Genomic DNA, 19,616 nt, shown 5'->3' on the forward strand with positions numbered 1-19,616 from the left:
TTGCCACTCACACACTACCCCTACATATACTGGCCCAATTTACAGTGTAGTTTTATGCCTGACTGTGGTATGGGACATGTCACAGTCTGACCTTACAAACATATAAGCTGATAGGGTACAAGAAATTGGAGCAGCATGCAATGTCAGATAGAACAGGACCAAGACCACTAACATCTAGCCCAGTCTGTACACAGGCCAAATAACATATTCACAATACACTGCTACACAATACTGATACTCTCAACAATCGCCATAAGTACACAGACCTCACTACTGTACAGACTACAACAGAATGTCCAGATTTTGTTCTCAAATATAAGGGTTCCTATACATAACATATCTGGCAGTCTGATATATCACTGGCTTGTTATCAGGAATGATGTCAGTAAATAATGATATACTGTACATATCCACCTCTTACTGCATGACATATGGACAAAGGGTGACAGACTTAGGGGACAGTGGCACAAACACAGGGCCATTATTGACACATTGTTGTTACAAACTGAGAAACTTGCTGGTGTAACAGGGTTTGTTGTAACATATCTCTTCTGAAGGATATGAAGTCAGAAACACACATGGATGTTACCATTTACTGACTGCAATCATCAGCGTATACTACTGCATTTATAAAGACAAAAAATGTGTGAGTAACAGTCTGCAGATAGCCTTACAGGTGAGAGTTTTCTCAACCATATAACCCTGTCACGTCAGACTAAATCATGCAGAACAGCCATATCCACACAAACCCTGTTAAACTAACATTGCTTCAAATGTATGACAGTAATACTTAGATTCTGTCCCCATGTCTGGAACATCCTCCTCCAGTTTGTTGGGCTGTCTCCACAGTGTTTGTTGTAAGAGGTATTTCCAACTACCCTCTGTGATGCTGTTTGTCAGACACCCACATGAAGTCCTGATCACAGTGAGGGCAAAGGGCCAAAGCCCACGTGAAGTGCTTAGTTATAAAAGTGTGTTTCCATGCAATTGGCTATAGGAATGATACCACAGCTGTTCCACATGCAATTAGCAAGTGGAGGACTCCAATTTGTGCACAGGCCATCAGCCACAAAACTCAAGCTGCTGCCTATGCAAAACAGATGTATTTTTCTACATCTACCAGAGAGAGAGAGACAGACAGAGAGAAAGAAAGAAAGAAAGAAAGAAAGAAAGAAAGAAAGAAAGAAAGAAAGAAAAAGCAAGACCATCAGAACCAGACTACAAAAAGAAATCTGTGAGACACAACCAACTGCGTGTGAAATACAGCAACTGAAACATGCAAAAAAATAAAAAAGTATGTGAAACAAGTACTCATGTAATGGAATGTAGTAGGGTGTATGTAAAAGAGGTAAATAGGACATGCAACAAATATTTCTCAACAACACGTGCTGTACTGATATAATGCTGATCAGAACCTATAGCTATAGCATCTGTGTCTGTTTGTAGTGACATAGAACACAGCTCACGGCCCTGAGTCAGTCACATATGACGACTACTGCAGCGTGGTTTGAACAATACTGACTGTGACACTCCTAGGCCAGCTACTGGTATGTCGCATATATCCATATGTTAATTGTGCGTACTAGTATGATATACATGTCTATATATATATATATATATATATATATATATATATACATACATACATATATATATATATATATATATATATATATATATATATATATATATATACATACATACATATATATATATAATATATATATATATATATGTGTGTGTGTGTGTGTGTGTGTGTGTGTATATACACATATATATATATATATGTATATATATATTTATATATTTGTGTATATGTATGTGTATATATGTATATATATATATATATATATATATATATATATATATATATATATATTTGTGTACATATATGTGTACACATATATATATATATATATATATATATATATATATATATATATATATATATTTGTGTACATGTATGTGTACATATATATATATATATATATATATATATATATGTGTGTGTGTGTGTGTGTGTGTGTGTGTGTGTGTGTGTGTGTATGTTTATATATATATATATATATATATATATATATATATATATATAAATGTAGTGCATTCGGACATCGGATCAACACTCTGAACCTCTTACTGCAACAAATATGACCCACGGCTGTCTAAATGGGGGTGAGGGGGGCCCAAACTAGGGGCTCTTTTTAATTATTACCCTTATCCCTTCCTCCCCAATAGAACTGTTCTGCCTTGCAAGAAAATAATAAGGCGTGCTAAGTCTTGAACTGAGGTCCCTGTAATTTAACCCATAATGGGAGCAGTTCACCTGTAAAACAATGCATCTGGACTCATGTATTACACCTACAAGGCAGGCCACCTGTGAGGATGGCAGACGTTGTAACAGCATGATGTTTCAGTCAGATATGATACCTCATGCTGCCGTATGTGTCAGTACACTCACTATGGCCTATTTGTCTATAATATCACATACATAAGCATTGTTAAGGCACACTGACCACTTCCGACCACGTATAGGTTGCAAACATATGGATATGCCTGACACATCTGTAGAGATCACTGCACAATGGTTTAACCTAGTGCATGTGAGGCACATGCTGTTACCACACTATATAAAATAATGGCAGCGGGAGGTAGTCACCAGCCATGTATGGTATACACATCAAAACGGTATTAGCCACATAAGATATGATCCTCAAACACACACACACATACACACACACACACACACACACACACACACACACACACATACACACATACACACACAAACACACACACACACATAAACAGTTGCCAGCATAAGGATTAGAACTCCTGCCTATTTATATATTCCTATTATAGTGCTACACAGTTATCAGATGCGCCACAGAGCTTATACCTTTCCACTTCATCCAAAGGTACATCTCCGGTGGATGACATCAATAGGACTACTAAATTTGTGTGAAGGGCAGTGTAAAGGGTAGTACACAGGTCAAAAATGGTATAAGCCAGACAGTACATGATTCACACCCACACACACACACACACACACACACACACACACACACACACACACACACACACACACACACACACACATACACACACACACACACACACACTTGCCAGTATTGGGATTAGAACTCCTGCTTATCTAGGTATGTCTATATAGTGTTACACAGTTACCGCATCCACTACAGAGCATACTGAATTTTAACATGGCCAAAGCTGCTTGTAACAGCACAGCTGTGGTAAAGTGTTACAGGTACCAAATCAACGGAAGGTGCAAAAAGTTACTTGAAAACCAACACAAAAGCACCTCGAACCCCGATGGTTAAAACACGAACAGCTTTAATGTAGAAACCAGTACAAATGAAACGCTGACAATATTAAAATCACGTTTTCGTCAACAACTTCATCAGATAAAATAATCTCTCTACACCAACTTCAGGCGAGGAAACAGCCAATATGGAACCAGTAGACAGTATATTTAATGATGGTTTTAAATGGACATACAAAGATTTTAACATTTTTAATTATTCTAGTATTTCTGTGGCTAAAACCTTTTTTGAATTATTTTCAAAAGGTTTTGGTTTTATACCTAAGCAGAGAACTGACATTTTTAAATTATTGGTAGATATTAAACTTTTTGTTAGAAAGAAAAATTTGGAGTTGTTTTTCAACGGAAAGAAAATTAGTTCAAAAGAAGACAGTTTAGTACGTAGAAGCACATTTAATCCACCTTTGCATCCTCAGCTGAGAAATTTTGAAATTGCAGTGGAAAGTGAATTAAGAACTTCCCTGAGATGACATAATGTGCACCCCAACCTAACTCTGGCAGAACAGGAAATACTTACAACTGTGAGTAACAACAGAAATGTAAGGGTTATGAAACCAGACAAGGGAGGGGGGGGGTAGTACTTATGGACCACATTTTATATGAAGGGAAAACGATGGAAATTTTGAATGACTCTGACAAATATATAAGAACTTCTATCAATGAAATCAACATAGCGTACAAAAAATATATGTGTTATTAAATGATTTATTAATGGAAGGATTAATAGATATGGACACCTATAAATATTTACATGTAGAGAAACCCAAAGTGTCTTCAATTTTTGGTATTCCAAAGGTGCATAAGGACATGAATGACCCACCTTTGAGAGCTATAGTTTCTGCAGAGGGTTCAGTGACTGCACCTTTGGCAAAATATGTGGATTTAAAGGTTAAGAAGTTGGTGTTGAGCAATGTTATTATACTCAAGGTCTCTTGGGATTTTCTGAGAAAATTGGATTATACTTTATTTACGGACAAGGTGGCATTTGGTACTCTTGATGTTGCAGACTTATTCACTAGTATACCGCATGATGTTGGTTTGGAATGGTTTGAGGAAATGCTGGTGGGCTTTAATGAGATTACTTATAACGAATTTAGAACAGTTTTGGTATTGATGGAAGTTGTATTGAAAAACAATTATATTTTCTTTGAAGGTGAATATTTTAAACAGTCCAGAGGTGTGGCTATGGGGGCACATTGTGCTCCCACATATGCTAACATTATTATGTCACCAGTAATAAGAGCGGTGGTGACAATATGAATTATTTAAAGTCAGTAGCTAAGAGCGCATGTGGAACCGGGTCTTAATCAATTTGTTAGCATTAAACCTATTCTTGCTGCACGTAGATAGGTAGATAGTGATTATAAATATTTATATGAGTTGTGGTATATATGGCAGCAATATTCATTCAACATATTATTATAGATCAATTGTAGCTATATGGTGATATTTTATTCAAGCATCATATTTTATGGTTATATTTCATGTACCTATTTATATATTTTGTATATAATGTGTATATTTATATATATATTTTATATTATTTTTGTTTTGTTTTTATTTTGATCAGAATGTATCTGCCATATGATAATCATAGATTGATCCATGAATGTTTGGCAAGTAGTATAGATGTGAGTAGGGTTTTAACATATTGTATAATTTAGACATGAAAATTAGTGACTGAAGTGCAACAATGAGTTAACTTTATTTGATTGATTGATTGATTGATTGATATGATGTGTGCTAACTGAATTAGATGGAATGACTATATATATCTTTGAGCTTAATCAGTTTGTTGAAATCTGATGAAGCGTGCCTTGGTAGCACGTGAAAGCGCTTATTCTATGTCCTTGGAATAAAATTGCTTTATGTTTAAGTTTGTGGTGGTCCTTTCCTGTATTCTACTGATACTTGGTCTTTTATCTCTGGAGTTGGACCTTTGGACGGCAGCGTTACCTTCATTCATTATTATGGCCTACTGGGAAAATAAATACATTTTAAATTCTCCTTACAAGAGTTATTGGACATTTTATGTTAGATTTTTAGACGATTTGTGTTTTTTATGGGAAGGGCATGAAGACAATTTTGAGTAATTTGTTGAATACATTAATAGTTCAACTAGTTTTTTACATTTTACACATGAATTTGATTACCATGAGTTAAACTACTTGGACGTAAATATAAGTAAGACAAAGGAAGGTTTTATGTCTAGGATATATCGGAAGGAGACTTTTTCAAACTCCTATTTACATTACACTAGTCCACATCCACCTCATCAAAGGAAAGGGGTAGTGAAAGGTCAATTAGTGCGTTTAAGCAGGATGACCTCTGACGATGAAACTTTTTACTGTGAGTGTAAAGTACTGAAAGGGTTGTTTTTAAATAGAGGTTACCCTAGTGACCTGTTTGATCAAATATGTATGGAAGTAACTGAAGGAAGGAATAGTAAATTTGCCCCTATTTTAGGGAAACTACAAATGATTAATGAACATAAATCTGATGAGAAATTAAATGAAAATTACAGTTCAGGGATTATAACTACATATGATGGTCAGTCAGGATTAGTTAAGAGAATTATTGATAAGGAATGGAAAAATTTTGTGAAGTTGTCTAATTTAAAACACATCTTTGCCAATGATTTGAAGTACACCTATCGTAGAGGAAATAATATTAAGAGTTTATTAGAAAGAGGTGCAAGTAGATACAACTTTGAGAAAGGTACAAAAAAAGAAAAAAGGTTTATTTAAGTGCGGAAGCTGTAATTATTTTTCCCATCTTATAACAGGAGAGGTTGTATATTTACAAGCAAGGAAAAGGAAATTAATTTTAAACACCTTCGCAAATTGTAATACAAAGGGTATCATTTATCTGGCTCTATGTAAAGAATGTGAATCATTTTATGTTGGTAAAAGTGAAAGGAAACTTAAACAAAGAATTTATGAACACCTTTATGATATTAGGGCTAAATGTGAAAATAATGCATTATATAAGCATAGTGTTTTATGCAGACAAGCAGAATTTCATTTTTTTATACTGGAAGTAGTAGTAGTGGACCCTAGGGGAGGTATGTAGGAAACATTGGTTGAGTACAGAGAATTGTACTGGCAGATAATTTTGGAAGCCAGTAAATTCCCAGGACTCAACGATATGATTTCACTTGCTCCAGTACTGAAATTAAGATCAGCAAAGCTATAATTTATTTGCTTATTTTAAACATATTAGAAATTGTTCCAGAGACATATCAGTTATTTAATTATTATTGTTTCTTTTAGAAATTTTACCAACTGACTCTGTAGTGAATCAGAATACTTTTAGGATACTTATATATTTTAATATTGAATTGTTGTAATGTTGCACTTGCAATGAAAAATGTTGCTAGTAGGGAGAACCAAAAGCTCACTTTGACTGTTTTTTAACAGAAAGTTTATATTTATTAAAATTGATACAATGTATATAGGAATATTCACGCAATTGATTTTATGTTTTTTAAAACAAATTTTATAAATTATATATTTTATATATGGGTATTTATTGTAATACTTTGTTTAGAAAGTTTGTGGAATGAAGTGACACTATAGTTTTGTAGTTTTTATTATTTAATTGTAGCTCCCATTTCATTGGTTATGTATTAATTACTTAACATATAAAAGGTGAAAGTAGAGAGATTGTTTTATCTGATGAAGTTGGTGACGAAAACATGATTTTAATATTGTCAGCATTAATCATTTTAGTTTGTACTGGTTTCTACATTAACGCTGTTCGTGTTTTAACCATCTGCGTTCGAGGTGCTTTTGCGTTGGTTTTAAAGTGTTACAGGTAGCAGACAGTCTGCCTTCTGTTCCACCCATACATCATGCTAGTTCTTCCTGTCTTGCACTTCAGCTAGCCTTATGGCTTGGCAGTTCACCAGGTTATTGTATCAAGAAGTGTGGCACACCTGGGAGCCATCAGCAGTACTTGTTCATCACAGATGTAGCCCTATTACTTACTATTTATGTCCACCCCTTCTGGAATGCTTGTAGGGTAGTTATCTGTGCTTTCTCCCATTAACCTGGAGCACTTGTCCATTCTGAGTCACTGTTGCAACTGCCTCATGCACAAAGACAACTCTCCTCTCTAAACTCCAAACATTCAGACCTGTGAGGTTTACCCATATATCACCCAATGTGGACATATGCACTCTCCAGCAAAGACTGGACTAGCAGGTCATGAGGATATGATAAACACTTGCACCACACCATGTGGGGCACATAGCTCAGCATGAAACCCACTTTGACAGCCATGACATACAGTGAAAAGTCACCCACCTTCCCAGAGGCATTCAATAGACATTTACCCAAACAGCACAGACTAGCAAGACAGACACCCACTCAGACACCGTGACATGGCATATGACAAGGGACACATATTTAATCTACAAATGTGCCCCTCAACCTAAGCTCCTAAGGTTAACCACCTTGCACAATGCAGAGATCATGGGCAACTCAATACTGAGGCACACACATATCCTACACACTAAGCTGAATTTGGAGCAGGTAAGAGCCAAATATCTATCACATGCCAGCATCCAACACATGACGCAGACAGTCATGGCACCCCACAACAGCTATGACTATCACTCTGTATCCATGTGGGTGTGAATAAATTGACAAGAGACTAGGTTGAACTCTCTGATTATGTGGTCCAGGCAGGTGTAACAGTAACCCTGGGTAGTGTGCCACTGTCACCCAGAATGATGCTGCAGTACTATCAACAGATTGACTGCAACATTGGCTTACATATTATGTGTCATTTTCAGGTGATCCAGTACCTCTTTGCTTGGAATGACATGATTGACAGAACCCAATGACCTGCCACAGATGTCCTACATCTGTCAGCGCTGGATTTCCAGGTACTGGCTAAGTGTCTTGCCACCCCTATGATGCCTTATTAGACAGTGTTCCTGATGTTATTACCACCATAACAGCTACACATGTATGCAATCTGAGGGTCATGCTGCTCAACAGTAGACATCTAACTGTCAGGATGCAGTCACTCATAGCAGTCGTTGGAGTGGAAGACACATGTCTGCTGTAATGGAGAGGTGGCTCACAGCAGCAGACAGCAGACCTGAGTATCAGGCTATGACACATTCCACATCTGTCAGGCCCCAAACATGGACCACACCACACCTCCACAAGTGGTGTTGTCTCCATATTCATTATTTATTTTATTTATTTTTTTATTTTACATTTGTTGACTGGGCTAGTATAACTGGATATATGTCCATTTTCAGTAGAGGCCCGGGGAGATAAGCTCCAAGACATGGTCCAATACAATAATACAAGTGCAAACAAATAAAAAATAAGAAATAAAATCTAATGTTCTAGTAAATTAGCAATTTTCCTAGTACGGAAAAAAAATACATCAACAATGGTAATGTGTATTACAGCATAGAGGTTGTAACAGGATGTAGAAGTGAGGTAAAAAGTCACAAACAGTGCAAATTGAAAGAACTGAGACAACAATGCAGGTTAAGTCAGAGGTAGATAAAAGGAAATAATCACAGTAAAAAGAAAAAAAAGAAAATCATCAGCAATTGCAACATGTGAATTACAGCAGAAAGGTTAAGCATGATCTAACACTGGGTAGGAACGCCTCCAGACTAGTATCCCATCATAATGCATTGGAGATACTTCCAGTAAAACTGCCTTGGGGTAATAGTGCAATCCAGACAATAGCCTGCTATGGGTCCACATCTATGTCCCTAGAGTGGCAATGCACATTCCTCAACAGCCTGCCATTTATGATGGTCCAACACAACACTGGCATAGTATGAGTCTTCAACTACCCCTCCATTACCTGGGGAAAGTGGTCAAGTGCCACTACAGTGGCCCAGCACTTCTGGGAGTCATCATTTCCATTGCCCTCGACTAGCTCATACTGACCCGTAGTAGAGGATGCAACAACTTTGACCTGTGTTGACTACTTAGACATGGGACTGTTGCTCATCCACAGATGTCAATTCCTGCATGGTGAGATTCACACAGACTGTAATTAACATGAACTCAACATGTCAGCCACACCTCCCACAAAGGTAACCACCTTGCAAAACCTCTCCAAAGCTGACTTTGCAGCCATAAAAACAGGGATGGATGTCTTCACTGCACCCATGGCAATGGGAAATAGCTGCATGACTGTGGAATCATACACATAGGCACTGTACAAACAGGTGCATGAATGCATGGTACTAGCCAGAGCCAACCGAACCCAGACACTGTCCTCCAAACACTGGGAGACAATGTGATGGTCCCCTGCCATTACTAATGTGTACATCAGAAGGAGGACACTGTTGCAGAGAAAGGTGGAGTCCCACGACTGTTGAACTCCCTTATTAGCCTCAAACACAACTTTGGATCCCACATGGTATCCCCTACGTGCATCTATGATGGCAGAGATGCAGCAGACACTGGCGACAGTCATAACAACCTTTGATAGTTACATCAACAACCTCCACAGCACTAAACACAAGTGCTGAAACATACTGCACAATGCTAATACCTATCCCAAGACAACAGATATTGGCCACAGTCTTGGCAACATATTCAGTGCCAGCTTTACCCCATTCTCAGCCCCAACAAGTGAAGTGCTGAGTGAATGTGTTTTCACATGCTGTATCCCATTTCCATTCTAGGCGTCTGTGTGTTACCAGGATGTGGTCCTGCAGCATGACCACGAGGTATGGCAGTGTGGTAACAAATCCACCCTGTCATAGCCAGGGTACAGCATGTGCACAGAAATCCCCACTCTGTAACACAGTGATTGCATATGCCTCACAGATTATAGGGCTGAGAGTTGTACATAGGTATATGTTGATTTACATCTGTTGTAGAATGGAGAATGGTATGTGTTGTGGTTTGGACACACCTCTGATTGCTAATAACCACAGCCACAGGGGATATTCATCAGCCAAACACACTGAGATTACTATTCACACACACACACACACACACACACACACACACACACACACACACACACACACACACACACACACACACACACACACACACACACACACATTTGCCAGTACTGAGATCCATAGGTTCATTGCTTCATAGGTATGTAGTAGGTGAATGGGCCTGAAGGCTGTACAAGGCTAGACCAAGGGAATACCCTGGTATCTGGCCACATAAAAATAGTCACTAGTGTGGCTCAGAAGTATTCTCACTGGAATGGTCCCCAGGGGTGGGTATCGCATTTCCCATCCACTCATCCAGATTTCTATTGTGAGTGGCCAGTGATGTGCACTGCTTCACATGTATGTGATTTATATTCCATAACATGGACAGTGTCTGGGTTGTACACATGTCCCACATGCATGTTCTTTGAAGTGTTAAAGTGTGCTTGAGGTTTCTGGGGCATGTTGTGTGGACAGATTGGTATCTTCAGAAGTAGCATTCCTGACGTTGTTTGTTGAGAGCTGGCTATGTAACTGAAGCAGTGATTGCACCTACATAGACAGTATGATATGGGGATTCATTGGAGTTATTGGTGTCTGTCCATACAGGGCATATGCATAAGGTATGGTATTCCCTTTATGGGGTATGTTTGCAGACTCTACAGTTGGTACAGGCGTCCAGTGGGGAATATGGCAAAAGGGCCACTGTACACATTGACTGGGATACTGAGGGGATGGAACAGGGTGCAATGTCCTTTTATTTGCTGGATAACACAGAGTCAGGAGATGTAACACATCAAAGTACTTTCTGATGTCAATGGCACTGTTGTGGTTGACCGGTATGTAGTCCACTGCAATCAAACCATGGGTAGTATCTGTGAGGCAATTTGCAGGAGAACTACGGATATAGTGGTTGCTGCCTAGCTATGCGTGTTTGTGTATGAGCCATGGGTGGAGAGTGGTCTCTGAGTATTATAAGGGTTGCCTATATTGTTCACTAATCCATACTGTCACATAGTTATTGCACATGGTACTAGACATTTATGGCTGTGGATTGTCTACACCAACCTCTACGGTGTTTGACAACTGTCGGACATATACTAGGTCTTCAATATAATAATGTAGCAAAACCCACCCCACAATGGATCCTGCTATTACACAATCACATCAACACTCCGACAAGATACTGATGACAGACACACACACACATGCACACACACTTGCCAGCACTGAGTTTTGAAACCCCTACCTCAAGTCCTGTATTGTTGTATAACTCCTTATATGCAGTTGAGCCATCAGAAATCCCATTCGCCTGTTTACATAAACATAAACAAGACGGCAAGTTTTTTGCAACATTAATCAACCAGCTTGTCTCTTTTGAGAAACTTTTTTGGAAATTTCAGGGTTTACAATTGGATAATGCATTTTTAACAGAATCCATTAGACTGAAACAGGTCCCAAAGGTAATGAGAATTATTATCAGAGACAACAACTTGAAGCTACAAAATATCAAAAAAGATATTGTTAGTTTGAATCCTAGTATTACCTCTGACTTGTTATTTTCAGAATATAAAATGAAGTATAACACAATTTTATTTGATTTGGAGAAATATGTCAGGGACAATTTAGCAAACAAACAAGCTAAACTGAAACGTGACAGAAAAGATTATGAGACTAAGAATGTGCATAGTATTAACATGCATGAGAACGCTATTGATGATGTTACCAGTGATGATGGGGGTATGACTAATTACAGGACAAGTGAATTTGATAACACTAATGGTCCAGTTAAAAATAAAATTAATGTTCGAAACAGTGTTGATGCTAGAGAGGATATTTTTTTAGAACCCCTCCCAGAGTTGAGGAGATCAGAACACCTGAAGAACCAGGCGGACCAGAACCAATGGGGGTCCAACAAGAAAGGATGGAATGGGAGGGGGAGACAAAATGATCGTTATTGAAAGGGACTAATGGGGTGGATAGATTAAATATTGGTAACAAAAATGATAGTGAACACCAGGATGGTGTCAAGGTTTTTAAAAATGGAGATTTTACACTGTGCAATTTTACTAACAAGCCATTGATTCTACACATTGTGACCTTGAGAAAAAAGGTTTTTCATTTGTTCCATGTTTCAAAACTGATGTTGACATTTTATTATTGAATTTTAGATTATACACAAGGCAACTCAATTTACAGTTGCTGTTTTTCACGAGGAAGGGGGTTCTATATCGGTGCTTAAAAGGAGCATTTCTTTTATTCCTTCCTATCACAGAAAGGTTGGGCTGTTTGAGTCTCTCTGTGAATTAGAATTTAGGAATCAGATCTATAAGAATGAGGCATGGAGTGATAATCTTAGTAACATATGAAAGAAAGATTTTTCTTGAGATGAAAAATTACACAATGATTAGGTTTATGAAACCGGACAAAGGTGGGGGAGGGGGGTCGTGTTGATGTCGAACTTTGACTATACTCTCAAAATGTTCAGGATTCTTAATGACTCCACCACCTACTCCAGAGTCTCCCGTAACGAGATCAATTATGTATATTCTAAAATTGATGTTGAGTTGTTTGATGCTTTTTCACAGGATCTGATAAATGGCACCGAGTTGAAATTTTTGAGTGTGGATGACTTGGTCATCCCGGTGATCTTTGGTATTCCCAAGATTCATAAATGTGTGCATGATCCACCATTCAGACTGATTGTAGCAGCCAGGGGTTCAAAGACAGAAGCCCTGGCTGCTTACATCGATCATCATATTAAACCCATCATGAACAAAACAGACCACATCATGAGAGACTCATGGCATTGTTTAGAGTTGTTACAAGGTATTACTTCAGTCAACAATGTGATCTTTTTGGCCATTGATGTGGTCATTTTGTTTTCTGTTATCCCACATGACAACGGGATCAAAGCCTTCGAGGAATGTCTATTTGGATCAGGCATCCGTTCTAATGAGAAGGTCAATTTTGTACCAAGGTTGATGGAAATTGTATTGAATAGTAATTCCCTATTTTTCGAAGATGGATACTTTCGCCAGACCACAGGGGTTGCAATGGGTGCGAAATGCGCCCCAGTTTTTGCAAATGTGGTCTTGCTTGAATGGGAGAAGGAAGTAGTATTTAGGTCCAGGTTCATGTCCAAAGTCAGTAAATATTTAAGATTTTTGGTTGACATCTTGATTTTGTGGACTGTATCTGAAACAGAAATTGAGGAGTTTGTTTCCTTTTTGAACATTAGTACTGACTTTCTGTCTTTTACATACAGATATAGCAGTGAAGAGATTGATTATTTAGATATACTTTTGAAGAAAAGGGATGTAAAGTTGGTTTCTACTATTTTTAGGAAACCAACACACTCAAATGGCCTGTTACACTATGAGAGTTGTCATCCTCCACATCAAAAACGTGGTGTTGTGAAGGGCCAGATGAGTAAGCTATCTAGGTTGATTAGCCAGAATGATGACTTTAGCAAAGAAATGTACACACTTATAGGGATGTTCAAGAACAAAGGTTATCCACTCAAACTATTGCTTAAAATGAAAGAGATCCAGAAAAAAAGATCTGCGGTCTGTTGTCCTATTTTATGCTCAGAGACTGTTATGATCAATTCCACGAAGACTCCTGTTAGGTAATAAAGTGATGGTGTTGAAGTACAACCATGATTGCCCCCGATTTGTCAATATTTTAAACACAGTTTGGGATAGAACATTTGATATGGAGCTCAAACAAAAATTGGGTGACAGACCTAAAGTGGTTTACAGTAGAGGCATGAACATCAAGGAAGCCCTAGATTTGAAAGGGATGGGACAAGGCAACCGGCATATCTCTAGAATGTACAAGTGTGGGTTCTTGCAACTACTGTAAATTTATTAATGATGGGCCGTATGTGGCGGTGGATGGTTATCCCAGTACTTTGGAGTGTCCTGGTCGGGGAACTTGTACAACTATGAATGTGGTGTACACAGCAACTTGCATTACATGCCCAGCACTCTATGTTGGCAAAAACATACATAAATTAAGAGATAGACTTGCCGAGCATGTAGGGGACACTAGGAGTAAAAAGACTAGTAGTACCCTCTATCATCATTCCACTGTATGTGATAATTTTAAGAGATGTTTGTTTTTTATCATTGATAAAGTTGAGAAAAGCAATAGGGGTGGCAATATTAAAGTTGTCTTGGAACTCTGGGAAACAAAATGGCAACTAAGATTAAATGCCAAAACCTTTCCAGGTATTAATGACAGCATATCTATTGCCCCCCCTTTAAAATGGAAATCTATACAAATATAAACCTTCACATGGGTGCTTTTAATGTTTTGGTTTAGTATTTGATATGAATTTACATGTTTATTCTAATGTGTTTTATTCATTATGAGATATTTTAAATTGAACTGTATGGTTATTTAATGAAGGCAGTACTTTTAATTTTGTAAGTGTGATGTCATGAGATTTTTTACTTAAACAGGAAGTGATGTATACTTTTTGTGACTCTGATGAAGCCTAAGATTAAGAGGTGAAAGCGTTTAGTCTCAAATAAAGTTGCGTTCTTCGCCCTACTACAGTGCGTTTTTTCCTTATTTTTGTTGTTTTTTGGTTTTGTGGTTTTGTTTTGGTTTCACCCCATGTGTGGTGAATTTTTTGGTCTGGCCAACAAGGTTTCCTGGCTTTCACAACCCATGGATGCTATTTACCTATGCCCCTGTCTAGCAGGGCCACTGATGTGATTCCCAGGGTGAATTTCCTATTACTCATCCACTCATCAAGATTTTCCTTGAAGAGTGCTAGTGACAAACTCTGCTTGACATAGATAGGTAGCTTGTTCCAGAGTATGGGAGGTCTCTGGGACAGAAATCTATCCCTCCAGCATGTACTGTTAATTGTGGTGATGAGGTTTAGGTCTCTAGAGTGAGTGACACTGGGGGATTGGGATTTCTTTAGGTGTAGCATGTCCAGCAGCTCAGGGTTTGACATAGCTTTGTATGTTAGGCAGAGATCACCTTGGAGTAGGCAATATGCTATGGAGAATAGCCAGAGTTTTTTGAGGCAGTCAGTTTAGGCTAACTGTTTGAGTCCCGTGATCCTCTTTGTAAGGTATTGTTGTGGCCTTTCTAGCTGCTGCAGATGCCTTGTAAGGTACATTCCAAATGGGGCATTGCACTCTATAATGGGTCTGATGAAAGCCGACTAGAGGGGGACAATGACTTCTTTTTTCCTGGATGAGAACCTTTTCATGATGAGGTGTGCCACATAGAAGGATGTCCTGGCTACTGTGGTGATGTGATTATCAAAAGAGAGGCTGCTGTCCACTAGCATTCCGAGGTCTCTTATCACACCTTCTGCGTTAAGTGGGCTGCTGCCTATGTGGTAGTCCATGGTTACAGGGGTTTTATCAAAGGGGATGACAATGCATTTTTTGGTGTTGAGCTTGAGGCCATGTTTCTGACACCAGGCATCAGTCTCAGTGAGGTCCCTTTGCAGGATGTCCACGTCATTTGGGGACACGACTATGGCACCCAATTTGCAGGCATCTGTGAACGTCAGCCAGAGGCCCTCTGTGTTGGCCTGTACTTCAGAGAAGTAGATCCCAAACAGGAGGAGACCCAAGATTGAACCCTGCGGTGCACTTGCCACAGGTTTGGAGTCTGCAATTTTTACAGTGTGGGTTCTGTCTGTGAGCCAGTTGCTGACCCATCTTGTGACATACGGATTTATACCCAGCTTGGTGAGTTTTTGTATGACACCAGAATGGGGGATGGTGTTGAAAGCCTTGGCGAGGTTGAGATAGACTGTGTGGACTGCCTTACCCTCATCCATGGCTTTGGTGACTGTTTCAAAGAAGTCAATTAGATTCAGGAGACATGACCTGCCCTTCACAAATCCGAACTGGATGGGGTCCAGAGTTTGGAGGTTACCAACATCCTTGCTATGAGTTCCATGATATAATGCTCCATGGCCTTGCAGACCAGGCTCATCAGGCTAATAGGGCGATAGTTCCCAGGGTCCGTGGTGGCTCCCCCTTTGTGGAGTGGTAAAACTGTTGCTGTGCACCATTCAGTATGTACAAAGCCTGTCAAGAGGCTATGATTTAACATGGTGCTTAGGTGGGGGGCTAATTCATTCTGAAGTTCATGTAAAACCCAGCTATTATATGGTCCCATGGATGCTGTGTTCTTGACTTTTGATAGCACAGTTTTCACCTGTTCAGTTGTGATTGCAGGGACACTGCATACTTCCAGTATGGATATGGGCCCTTTAGGAGGTGAGGGAGATAAAGTTGGCACTGAACCTATCAGCCAGGATGTTGGCAATATCAGTTGGTTCCGTGATTTTTGTGCCATTGTGCTGTAGCTCAGAGCAGATCTAGGTGTTGCCATTGAGATTCTTGACATAGCTATAGAATGCTTTGTGGTTGTCCTTAGAGTCAGTGGCAATCTTATTTTCATAGTTCGCTTTGGAGGATTTTATTGGAGATCTCAGCTTCTTGCTGAGGCTGACCAGGGAGCTTCTCCAATCATGGGATTTTATTCTCTCTTGCAACAGTTTCTTCCTTCTGTTGTAGAGTTTGTTAATAGTAGGGGACCACCAGATTGGTTTCCTTTTTTAGAAGTCTGCATCTTGGTTCTATTAGTGATGTCATGATCCATGCACCCGTGTAGGTCATTATAAAGTGTGTTAGTATAAGATTTGGCAGTGGTAACTGTATTGTCCATCTGCATGGATGTTGTGAAATTGGCCACTTCTGCCTTAAGTAGTATGAATTTGGCTTTGGAGAAGTGTTTTACTGTGGTTTCCTTAGTGAGGGGTGGGGGTGGGCTCTGGATATCTAGGGTGATTAGTTTGTGGTCGGATCTGACAAATGAGGAGTTGACTTCAGGTGTGGAGTACCTGTCATGTTGGTAATTACTAGGTCTAGGATATTTTTGCCCCTGGTAGGGGTGTGGACAAGTTGATCCAGGGCATTGGAGTTTACAAATTCTAGAAAGCGTTGAGAAAAGGAGTTAGTACAAGAGTAGTTTTCCCAGTTAATGGTGGGGTAGTTGAAATCTCCCAATTTTAAGGTGTTTGGTTGGACCCTGATATTCTCTATTATATCAAGAAAAGAGGAGTGGGAATCCTGGGGCATAGTGAGGGGATCTGTAGCAAACTAGAATATGGATTGCAGTTTTGCACAGAGTTAGTTGCACTTGTATAATTTCGGATGAATTATGTTGGGCAACTAGCCTGGAGGTGTGGTTGCCCTTAATGAATATAGACACACCTCCACCCTTGGTGTTCTGATCCTGGTTAGATGTCTGAAAGGTGACAGATATTGACATCTGGACAGTGAGTATGGATGACTGCTGACATGGGTATCACTGAGAAGCGTTGTGGTTGGCACTGCAGTTGTTGGAACATGTCGACCACAGTACTGCCCGTAGGCCACTGAGACACAACCCTCCAGGCCTACATGCTGACCATTTCCAGACAATATTGAACACACAACAACTTACCACACAGACCTGCAACAATCTATCCTGCAGATTGGGGCAGCTCGGGCAATCTGTGCTCCACTGATATTACTCCTCACAATTACAGCTTACTGCATTTCTGCATAGGATTGTGGGGGGGGGGGGGCACACCTGATGACTTTAAACATTTGCTATGACTGTACTGGTATTTCAGGTACTCTGTTGACTTTCATTTCATATTGTATTCTAACCTATCATGCAGACTGAAAGCATATCCGTAGCCTACACATCTTAGGTTTTATTGATCTAAATTTCAGTTTCAGACTTCTTACCCTTCAGACCTAACATACAACTGCCAGACCTGTTGTAGTCTGTATGTGTAGGTCTGGAGGGGGGCTGTTCACTATTGCCATCATTTGGAGGCCATAGCCCAGCCTTTTTTTATGGTCATCTACACCTGTCCTGCTGGCTGAGGCTGGTGGTGGGTATGTGAGCCTCACTGACAAGCATGTGTGTGTCCTATGCACACCCACAGTTATTTGGGCCACCACATGCACTGCGGTGGGATTTGTCACCTTGTCTAGTGCTACCTAGAATGTTGACACCAGTATTTATTATGGATTTCATGCTGCCCATATAGGTGTCTGCTATCTGCTGCTATCCCATTCGGCCACCCGATTCCATTGCATGCTTGCATCCATACCATAGATACAAATATCAGAACATACTACTCCATTCAGTAATTGATAGAAAAACTGACTTACCTTGTCGATGGGCCAGTATTGAAGATAGTGCTGGAGGGCTGACTATGTTGAATGCACATAGTACACCTCCTATACATGGTATAGCACAGGTAGTGTCATGTTTGGCATCCATTTTACTGTATGTGCGAGTCAGAGAGAGAGGTATCAATCCCTGGACCCCTACAGTGTCATTGTGTGTGCTATGCATTGCCTCTTTGCCAAGGCCAGGGCATACTGTGCACTCCTACATCTGCCTACAGGGGCAGGCTCAGGACATTCCTCCTCCAAATCCCACTGTGCCTGTTGTGGCCTTGGTAATGGTGGTGGTGGGGTGGCCCCTCCCCGTGTTGTTCCTGCTGCAGCTGTTCCCACATGATCATATTGTGCAGCATGGCACTTACTATGAACATTTGTCCATATGTAGCTGGAGAGTACTGCAAGGCTGCACTGGATATGTCAAGGCAGTGGAACCATGATGTGAGCATCCCAAACACATGCTCTATAATGGTCCTGGTTTGTATGTGTGCCTTATTATGGTGTTCTTGATCAGGTGTGTGTGCACTTCTAATGGGTGTCATCAGCCACAGCTCCAGTACATAGCCAGCACCCCCCAGTAGATGGCCATATGGGATGTCCCCACTGGCAACCCCCTGATACAGCTGTGAGCAATGCCAGATGTGGAAGTCATGATAGCTTCCAGAGCTGCCAGCACACACATTCATGATAATGGCCTGGGCATCACACATGACCTAGCAGTTGATGGAGGGGAAGCCCTTCTGGTTTATGTAGATCCTACCCCGCTCACTGGGTGGTGCTTTGATGTGGCTGTGCATGCAGTCTATAGCAACAACTACCTCAGGGTATTCTGTTATACAGTGGAAAAGATGCATACTTCTGTTCAACAGCTCACGGGTGGTGGGGAAATAAATGTGTTCATTGGCTTGTGGTGTCATGGCATCCTGGAATTGGTGGAGTACCCTGGATGCTAATGCCTGTGAGACCCCCATGATATCCCCAGTTGGTCTTTGAAAGGTACCTGTGGCTAGTATTCCTAAGCCTAGATATACCTTGGTATCCACTGGAATGGGTTCCCCTCTATTAGTTCTGTGTGTGAGGCATGGCCAGAACAGCTCACCAATTTGTG

The sequence above is a fragment of the Protopterus annectens genome, chromosome 1.part2 (genome assembly GCF_019279795.1).
Source record: "Protopterus annectens isolate FY-2018-M chromosome 1.part2, PAN1.0, whole genome shotgun sequence".
Lineage (NCBI taxonomy): Eukaryota > Metazoa > Chordata > Ceratodontiformes > Protopteridae > Protopterus > Protopterus annectens.